Below are 8,818 nucleotides of genomic sequence, written 5' to 3'. Positions count from 1 at the left end.
ATTTTAAACAGTTTATTTGATCTCTGGATTTATTCTTATAACTATTTAAAAATAGCATTAGAATTAGTTTGTATAGCTTATAATCGTCCAAGCCAAAGGCTTATATACATTCTTAACACTTAAAATGAAGTTCCAAATCCTAACCATAATATTCCTAAACCATATTCTACATGGACTAGAAACCTACAGAATATGGAGTGGTAACTCTCTCCTTATACTTTCATCTCAGGTTGATATTGCAACAATTTTTTCAAACTGTTGGATTTGCACACATATTTCTCCAACACTTGAATCTAGAATTCTCGTGACTGGGGTTCTCACTTTACGGCTGAAAGGTTGGACAAAGATATGGGCACAAGATAATTTTACTCTTGTCACTGCTTCAAAACATCCTGAATGTATCCTGTCACAAACTGCCTCTTCTAAAAACTCCTCTTGCTTCTCTTGAAAACCCGTGACAGTCGTTATAATTGCTAACAGGGTTGGGAACTATTCTCATTGTCAACATCTAATTAAATTTGGATCCATCAACACTTATATAGATCTTGCCTTCCAAATCACATTTCCCTTGCTGGATCTTAGTGGTTTTCTGGAACTATGGCCTGGAAAACATTACGTTCCAGGTAGGCAGGTCAATGTAATTTAGAGTATGAATTACCCCATATTGGCATATATTGGACTTAATTGGAAGATCCAAGCTGTTTGCTTCATAATGAGGAAGATGAGATACTTGTAAGCAATCGACAGTCAGGCATACTGGGTTGCACTGGTTTCTGCAAATCTTAACTGGGCTGAGTATCAGTGAATTAGAAAAGGTAATACTTGACATCAAGAACAAATGGGTAATGCCACTGAAGATGCAATATCTGTCCTACATTCCAAAATAAAAAAGATTTCCCATGTAACTTTGCAAAATAGAATGGCTCTGGTCACCCTCTTAACTGCACGGGGGGGGGAGTTTGTGTTGTCATTAACACTACTTGTTTTACTTACGTTGACCAGAGCCAAAGAATTGAAACTGACATCCATAAGATCCAGAAAAGTCTCCAGGTGTTGCATGTAATGACCTAAGAAGACATGCACTGGGGCTTTGGAAAAATCTGAGGTTGGTTAACCTCTTGGCTGCATAATCTAGGGCCTTTGACTTGAAGCATATTATATGGAATATTGTTTATATTTTTCATTTTGCTGTTAGGATGTGTTTTTGTACAGTTGATACTCTGTTTAGTAAGAGTATGTTATAATAAGCTGGGAACTTCTGTATCTACCCCATTAATCCTCAGTGTAACAGGCAAGGCACAGTCTGTATGCCCCAAGTTGATGTATGGGAATATGGTACAGCAAAAAGAAGTACTTGCACTAATGGCTATGGGATATTCAGCATAAAGGCAAGAGCAGATGGTAAGACTGCACACTCCGTAGTTTGACTAGGCTTCAACTTGAGTGCGGTGAGTTGGATGTCTGCAGCTTACCTGCTGCAATCTGTGCAAAGTCTATGTAAAACTTTAAAGTCTCAGAGAGGGGAGGGTGGGGGTAAAATAGTTAATTTCTAAAATTTGAGAGGTCTGGCTAGGAAGCTGTTCCTTTCAGCCAAAGGTAGTAATCTGATTATTCCATTCCCCACTTTCAAACTAAGATAATACTAGGTGTTCCAGTTCTATAGGCTCCACCAAGAGTCATCTCTATGTTGTCAATTGAGACAGTTATCAATGTACTTAACAGTTCATCTTCAGGCATGGGTGCTTGGCTTTATAAACATATAAATGATTGGCTGGAGTACATTCTTCCTAAGGAATGCACACCTGGCATTGTTAACATTGGAATAATTATCCTTACCTTTTCCAATTTTTTTGAAACCACTGGAAAGAACTGTCTGACTCTTCTTTCACTATGATCATAGTTAATAGTGAAGTCTGTAAGAAGATAGTAAAATCTGACCCGTCTTAAATTGTACTTGGGTTATTATGCACTTGGAGTCTTGATATTCTCCAACAATACAACAGCTCTGTAAACAGATTTTATAGACTGTAACTAGCAGCAGGAGTTAGCTGTCTTCTAGGAGCCAAACTGCTTCTGAGTGGGAACAGTAACCTACTTGCTTATTTCAGCTGCCAAAGGATTTACACACAGTGTATGGATTTATATACCTAGAGAAATGCTATCGTCCCAGTACAAGCAGTGCACTCCAAAAAAGCTTGCACGTATTCTAAATATTTCTGCAAGGAAATCAATATATGAGTGCACAACATAAACACATAGTCTACAAAAGGTCCATCTCTTGTGCCAGTAGAAAACTTCTCAGTGCTTACCAAAGTTTGTATTCTGTTTGTATTTCAGAAACTTAATAATAACACTGTCATAGAGGTTAGACATATATAGAATTTGTGTGAACGGACTTGTCTGGAAGCCAAATGTATTTTTAGACCAATAACAACCTGAAAGTTAGTGTTCACTGGAAATACATCACTGACCGTGCAATATTCATCTGGTGCATTAACACTGGAATTACTAAGTCATTTCGACACCTCAGGCAGCCTGCCATGTCTTGCCTAGGAGTATTTTTGCATTCCATAAACCTGTTTTATAATCCTATTTATTTTTCAAAGTGAAGTCAGGCAGTCTAGAGCATTTGCTCTATATGAACACAAGTAGTTTTTGCCAACATATAAAAAGCCAGAATAACTTGTGAATCAGGACCACCTGCAAAGCAAAGCAATGGCTTTGAACTCAACTACTACTCACTAGCAGGATCTCAAAACCCAGTTTCTTAGAACTCTGAGCTTAGTTTGTCTTGTAGCTGCAGATATTACCTCCCATACATGAGAACTACCTCGAGACAGAGAACCATGTGATAGTGGTTATTTTACCACCCTGGTGACTGCTAATTAATTTGTCATACAAGTAAGGCTGTCAAACATTAGGGCTGTCATAATAGAAATATTTCTATATCTGAAAATAGTATGAGAGCTCTTAAGTATAAAGACTGTATCTTTTATCTATATATTGATTGTGACAATTGGCTTTACATAGCTGGCATTCTCTAAATCAAAGAAGGCTACTGATTACACAAACGTAGATTTTTTTACTCTATAAAGATCATAAGCAAAGAATTGTATGTCAGCATTTGGTCTGTGTGTTTAAAACTCACCTAGAGTAATGAGGTATATAGAAAAGACCAAGATATTATACAGTGATACACCTGAAAAATTTTTTTTTTAAAAAAAAAAGTGTTTCTTTTGATTGTTGCTTGATTGCTTGATGTGTTTTGCAGCAGTTCAGGAGGGCAAGTAAGAGAGAATCTTGCACAAGAGTGTAGGAGAAAAGCAAGCTTGGTAAATCAGAAAAGAGGCCTCAGTGGAATGATACTTATTTAAAAAATGAAGGAGACATTGTACCCATACACAAACACTAAACTCAACTTCTAATGAGTATACTTTTTTTTTTTTTTCATAGAGGACATGCCTTAGGAATGCTACATATTTTCTCAGGTTAGTGTAGTGGTGTCACAGTTTAATCAGATTTGATAAGTGTTATGACATGCAGTTTATTCTTACTGCACATTTGTGCATACTTTGTAATGCAGTGCTTGTATTCCATGAAGGTTTCCATGCTAATTTGGCATCTTTGAATATATGATGAGGATATAAAAGGAGGATCCATGACCCAAAACTGAGAAGAAAATGTCGACTCTCTTATTCAACAAAAGCTATACCACCAAATTAATACTGTTCCTATAAAAATCTTGTACTAGGCATTCATAACAGTATGTACATGCAGAAGACTACCTTGGTAGTTCATGTAGACAGAGTTCTTCAGTTCTGCTGGAAACAGCATTCAATTGTAGCAGATAGATTGCTGGCTCACAGCCAGTGGAAGCACTAGTATGGTGGTGGGCACTTGCCTGAGGGCTAAAACTAGGGCCCTTTCTTGAAATCCCCAGAGATGTCTGATGCATTCACCCTGACAGATCTGGTAAGAAAGGAGACCTCAGTTCAGGTGGTTGTATCAAATGGCCTGAACCTTCTCCTACTGACAAGGTAAGTACTTCCTCTAGATGTGCTCAGATGGATGATCATTTAAGACAAGTAGCTGAGATGCTAAAAAGTTAGCTTCCTCATGTGTATTGTCACTCCCCAGGTGTGACGTGAAACATCAGAGTAAAAAAAAAAGAAGCAGGTTACCCTGTCAATGTGGAGAGCTGAATGACCACTGACAAGCTGGCTATTCCCACAGATATTGTAAGGCACATAATGTCAGTGTACTATATGAAGCAGGGAACATAAAGCAGGGAACATGCTTTCACTCACTAACATACCACTTACTGAGTTTCTCTTGTCTGTATATCTTTCTCTCCGTCACCTGGTTATCACCCTTCTCAATCTAACAGGCAGAAGTGAAGAGATGAAGCACCATGACAGGGGACATAAAGTCTCCCGTCACAGACATAGACATTAAGTCACACAGCATTTCTGTTTATATGTACTTATAAAAACAGAATTAGATAAGTGGTAACAGGTTGTGTGCAGGACAGCTGAATAGCAGTCAGTGTGATAGCAAAGGCATGTAAAATCCATGAAACAAAGAAAGGCTCAAAAATATGTTAGTGCATTAAGTTATTTAAACCTTCCTACTCACATATGCTGAAGTTATATTCCACTGTATCAATTTCTGATTACTAGATTTGATATCATGCCAATCTTTGAGGTTTGAGGTGTTTTTCAAGGTCTTACAGTTCTTCATGTCTTTCAGGGCTTACGGGGCTTGTGTCTGACGTTCTTATATATATGTTACTGAGAGTAACATAGTTTAGTTAGCAAGACGCTATCCGTCTTTTCATAGAATTAGCAGACCATGGTAATTCTCATCCAAAATCTACTTATTTAGCAAAAACAGAAATAATTTTAAATTCTGCAACACAGGAAATCTTCCCACATATTTCTTGATCTGTGTACCAATAATAGTGTTAGAGGGCAGAATTATAAAAGCTATGTAAGTACCCACACATGAAGAGGAAACCTTATCTGGACTTTCATGTTTAATGATAAAAGAAAAAGACAGTCTCACATACTCATTTCTACTAATTCCCTGTTGTAGAATTCAGCAGATCCTTCATCAGGTAATATCAGAAAATTAAGACACATGTAAACATGAAGCACTTACAGAACCCTGCTCTCAGATACGTGTCTCTAACCCTGAGTAACTGTTTTCTTACTTTTATTATGTCATGTAATTCTGTGCAAACCAATGGACTCCAATGGAAAATATTCAGAAAGGATTTCATGTTCAAATATGGAAAACAGGAAGCATGAAACATGCATAATTATGTGTCAGATATTTGTTAATTACGCATATGAACATATACGAACATATTTGGTCCATACTGCTCTGTTTGTATATTGTACTTCAAAAGATGTTAATTTATCAGCCACTAAGTAACTACTGCCATCTACTGGAAAACTTATTAAAACACTTACATTATACTGCCAGAAAGGGATCTGGAGTACAGTAGTTAGTATCTCCTGTAAAAATACTGAATAGTCTGTAACATATAAAAATTGTTAAAAGAACGGCATCAGTGCCTGTTTGCTTACATATAGATAAAATACCAGGAAGTATAAACAAAAAATTTGTTTAGCTCAGTTTCAGAACCATTGTTAAATCTTTCTCCAAGCACTTGCAATCAGCTTCATATCCACACTCTACAACACATAGCTGTGCCATCTACTACTGTGCTACATATCATATCTACTCTTCCACTTGACCTCTGACAGCTCTTCTCAGCAACAGATGCAACAGTCTTATGACATCTTTAAGTGTCCAGTTGCAGGCATCCTAATACCATAGAGTTTTGTGGCATAGACTGCTCCCATTAAAATTTGTTCCCAGGGCAACAATAATGAACAGCAACTTACTGTAGACAAACTCAGAATTTGTTCTTCCTGACATAGCATACCGTCGCAGCAGCAGTGGCCCTGAAAGTGTGGATTACCTATTTTGAGGTTAGGATTACTGATTTTAAGGTTACAGCAGCTAAAGGACAAGATCATAGCCAGTGACCACTCACCAGTTAAAATGCACTCTTTATCTGCCCTAAAATATATTGTGAAAGAAAAAAGTTTTCTCAATTCCTATACTTTTTCAATTTGATCTCAATTCCTACTCTATTCCCTGACTTGCTGAAAGCCAGGAAAGATTTATTTCTCTAAATTGTGTATGTATTACTTAGATAACGTGAATACTCTAGTCATCCACAAACTCCCCTTGTAATCAATGGAAACAAAGTCACTAAATGGTTATTTTTGTTATTCAAACGTATTTATTGGAAAGAGTAAATATCCAATGGAGGAACAGCAAGATGATCAAGGGACTGGGGCATCTCTCCTGTAAGGAGAGGCTGAGAGAATTGGGACTGTTCAGCCTGGGAAAGAGGAGGCTGAGAGGGGATCTTCTCAATGTGTGTAAGTACCCAAGGGAGGATGCAATGAAGATGGATCCAGGCTCTTTTCAGTGGTGCCCAGTGTGAGGACAAGAGGCAATGGGCACAAACCAGAAAACAAGAGGTTCCATCTGAACATTGGGAAAGTATTTCTTTACTGTGAAGGTGACTGAGCAGTGGGACAGATTGTCCAGAGAGGTTGTGGAGTTTCATTCCTTGGAGTGACTCAAAAGCTGTCTAGACATGGTTCTGAGCAAGCAGCTCTAGGTGTCCCTGCTTGAGTAGTGTGATTGGACTGGATAACCTCTTTTCAGCCCTAACCATTCAGTGATTCATACAACTTGTCTTAGACAGCTGTCTTACAAGATGTATTTTCAAGTGCAGATTTGTGTCTTCATGGACAACAGAAGTTCAGATTTGAAGATCCAGTTTTGAGGTGCCTCATCATAAAATAAGGTAAAGATATATCCACTGATCCCAAAAGGTGAGTTTCTGCTCCCTTTTATGTATATCCTGCTCAACTACCTTTCTCAAGCATGCCCTATATCTTCTGCTGTGGGTGTTGGACTTTGGACCTTTTGCTAAGTATCTTTAACTCAGTAATCTAACAGAAACGAAGATTAACAGGAAAGAGGTCAGACAATATTCTGTCTTGCTAGTGAGTTGGAGCAGCTGACAGCTCTGTTTGACAAGCACCAGACCTGCACAAAGAGAGGGAAAATAACATGTGACCTGGAACAAGAGGACAGAGAAAAGCAGGACAGAGGAAAAAAATAATGGTAATAATAAAATAAAAATCTGCCTTTCAGGGGCAAAAAAGCATGTGATCATCTCTACCAGCAGTAAAAACTGAGATTTCACATCTGACTTCACATAAACACTCTGAAACAGTCAGTCTAGAAAAGAAATTACATTTTTTACTTCTGGTTCAATTGCCATTTTACACTTCATAGGCATATGTATATGTATTTATATGTGCAACAAATAATACATCTAGAAAATAGTCAGAAAGAGAAAACAGCAAATAGGGGGTTGTTTGTTTCCCCTCTGAAATTAACACTGAGTAGCTCACTTGTCAAGTATATCTGGACCTTGGGTAATCACTGAAGGCAAGCTCCACAGAGGCAATTTTTGACATCTAACCTAGAGTTAAGCCTAGGATCAAAATGTTTGGTACTTAAGTTCAAGACAGTGACCAAAAGAGCCCAACATCCAATGGTCAAAAAATAAAATAAAATAAAATAAAATAAAATAAAATAAAATAAAATAAAATCAGTGAGGTATCTTGAACATAATATATATCTCTTGGACTACAATTTTCCCTACATGACTAAGCGTCGGATTCTACAGTCTAAACATCTGTATAAATTGGTTTAAGTTTTTTAATTCAATTTATTTACAAATTCTATGTTTTAGGTCTGTACTGGACAGATACTTGGCATTTCTAAGTTGAATAGTATTTTACACCAAATTTTGAATCCAAATGTATGAATTAAATGGCCTGTAGGAAAATATTACTGGCACCTTAACCTTATAATCTCTAAGTCAATGAGACTATCATCAGAAATTGGAAAAAATATGCTCACAATATAAATTTATACCCTGAAAGGTTGTCACAGTCATGGTATTACAAGAAAATTGAGTACCTAATTTGCCAGCTGGGTGACACTCACAAATTGGTTCCTTTTTGGCCTTGAGTGGAATGTTTTCAGTTGTCAAAAATAAATAAATGTCTGATTTTATTTGATTTGGTTTGATTTTCAGAATACGCTTGCACTTTTCTGATCACTTACACTCTTCTGATCAGGTTTTACCAGGACCTTGGTTTTATTTGAGAAAAAATCAACAGTGTCCTGCTTTGGCACTGACTGAACATCAGCTGAAAGGAAAGAGCACCATCTGCTGTGTAACCATCACTCCTTCTGACAGCATTTAGGAATATTTGGAAGTTTCTCCACAAAGGTCCAGTCCTGCCTGCCTGATCTCTATTCATAACTCTAATGGTGTTATTTTTGGAAGTGAGTTTGCCTGCCTTTCTGCCTGCCCATTGCACTGCAGCCTCCCCTTGGGGGAAAAGGCACTGTGTTATGGGAATGCCTGTGCAGATCCTGCTCCACTGTCCCTCACTCTCCTGCATAACCTGACTGCTCCATCCCTGCTGCAAGGAGCCCAAGGCATCCCATGCTCTGGGGCCACAGCCAGAGGTTTCCAGCCTTTCAGCTGGAAACTGAAATCACCTCTCCTGTCTGGAGTGGAGGAATGTGCAAGTGTGTCCTAGCCAAGTGGTGAAAGGCTTTTCGGTGCCTTTGATTTTTGCATAATCTGAGTTCATTAAATTGTAATTGTAGTGGGTTAAATTATATTAAATTGTAGTGGGTTTAC

The sequence above is a fragment of the Oxyura jamaicensis genome, chromosome 2 (genome assembly GCF_011077185.1).
Source record: "Oxyura jamaicensis isolate SHBP4307 breed ruddy duck chromosome 2, BPBGC_Ojam_1.0, whole genome shotgun sequence".
Taxonomy (NCBI): Eukaryota; Metazoa; Chordata; class Aves; order Anseriformes; family Anatidae; genus Oxyura; species Oxyura jamaicensis.
Note: the sequence above shows the minus strand (reverse complement) of the source record.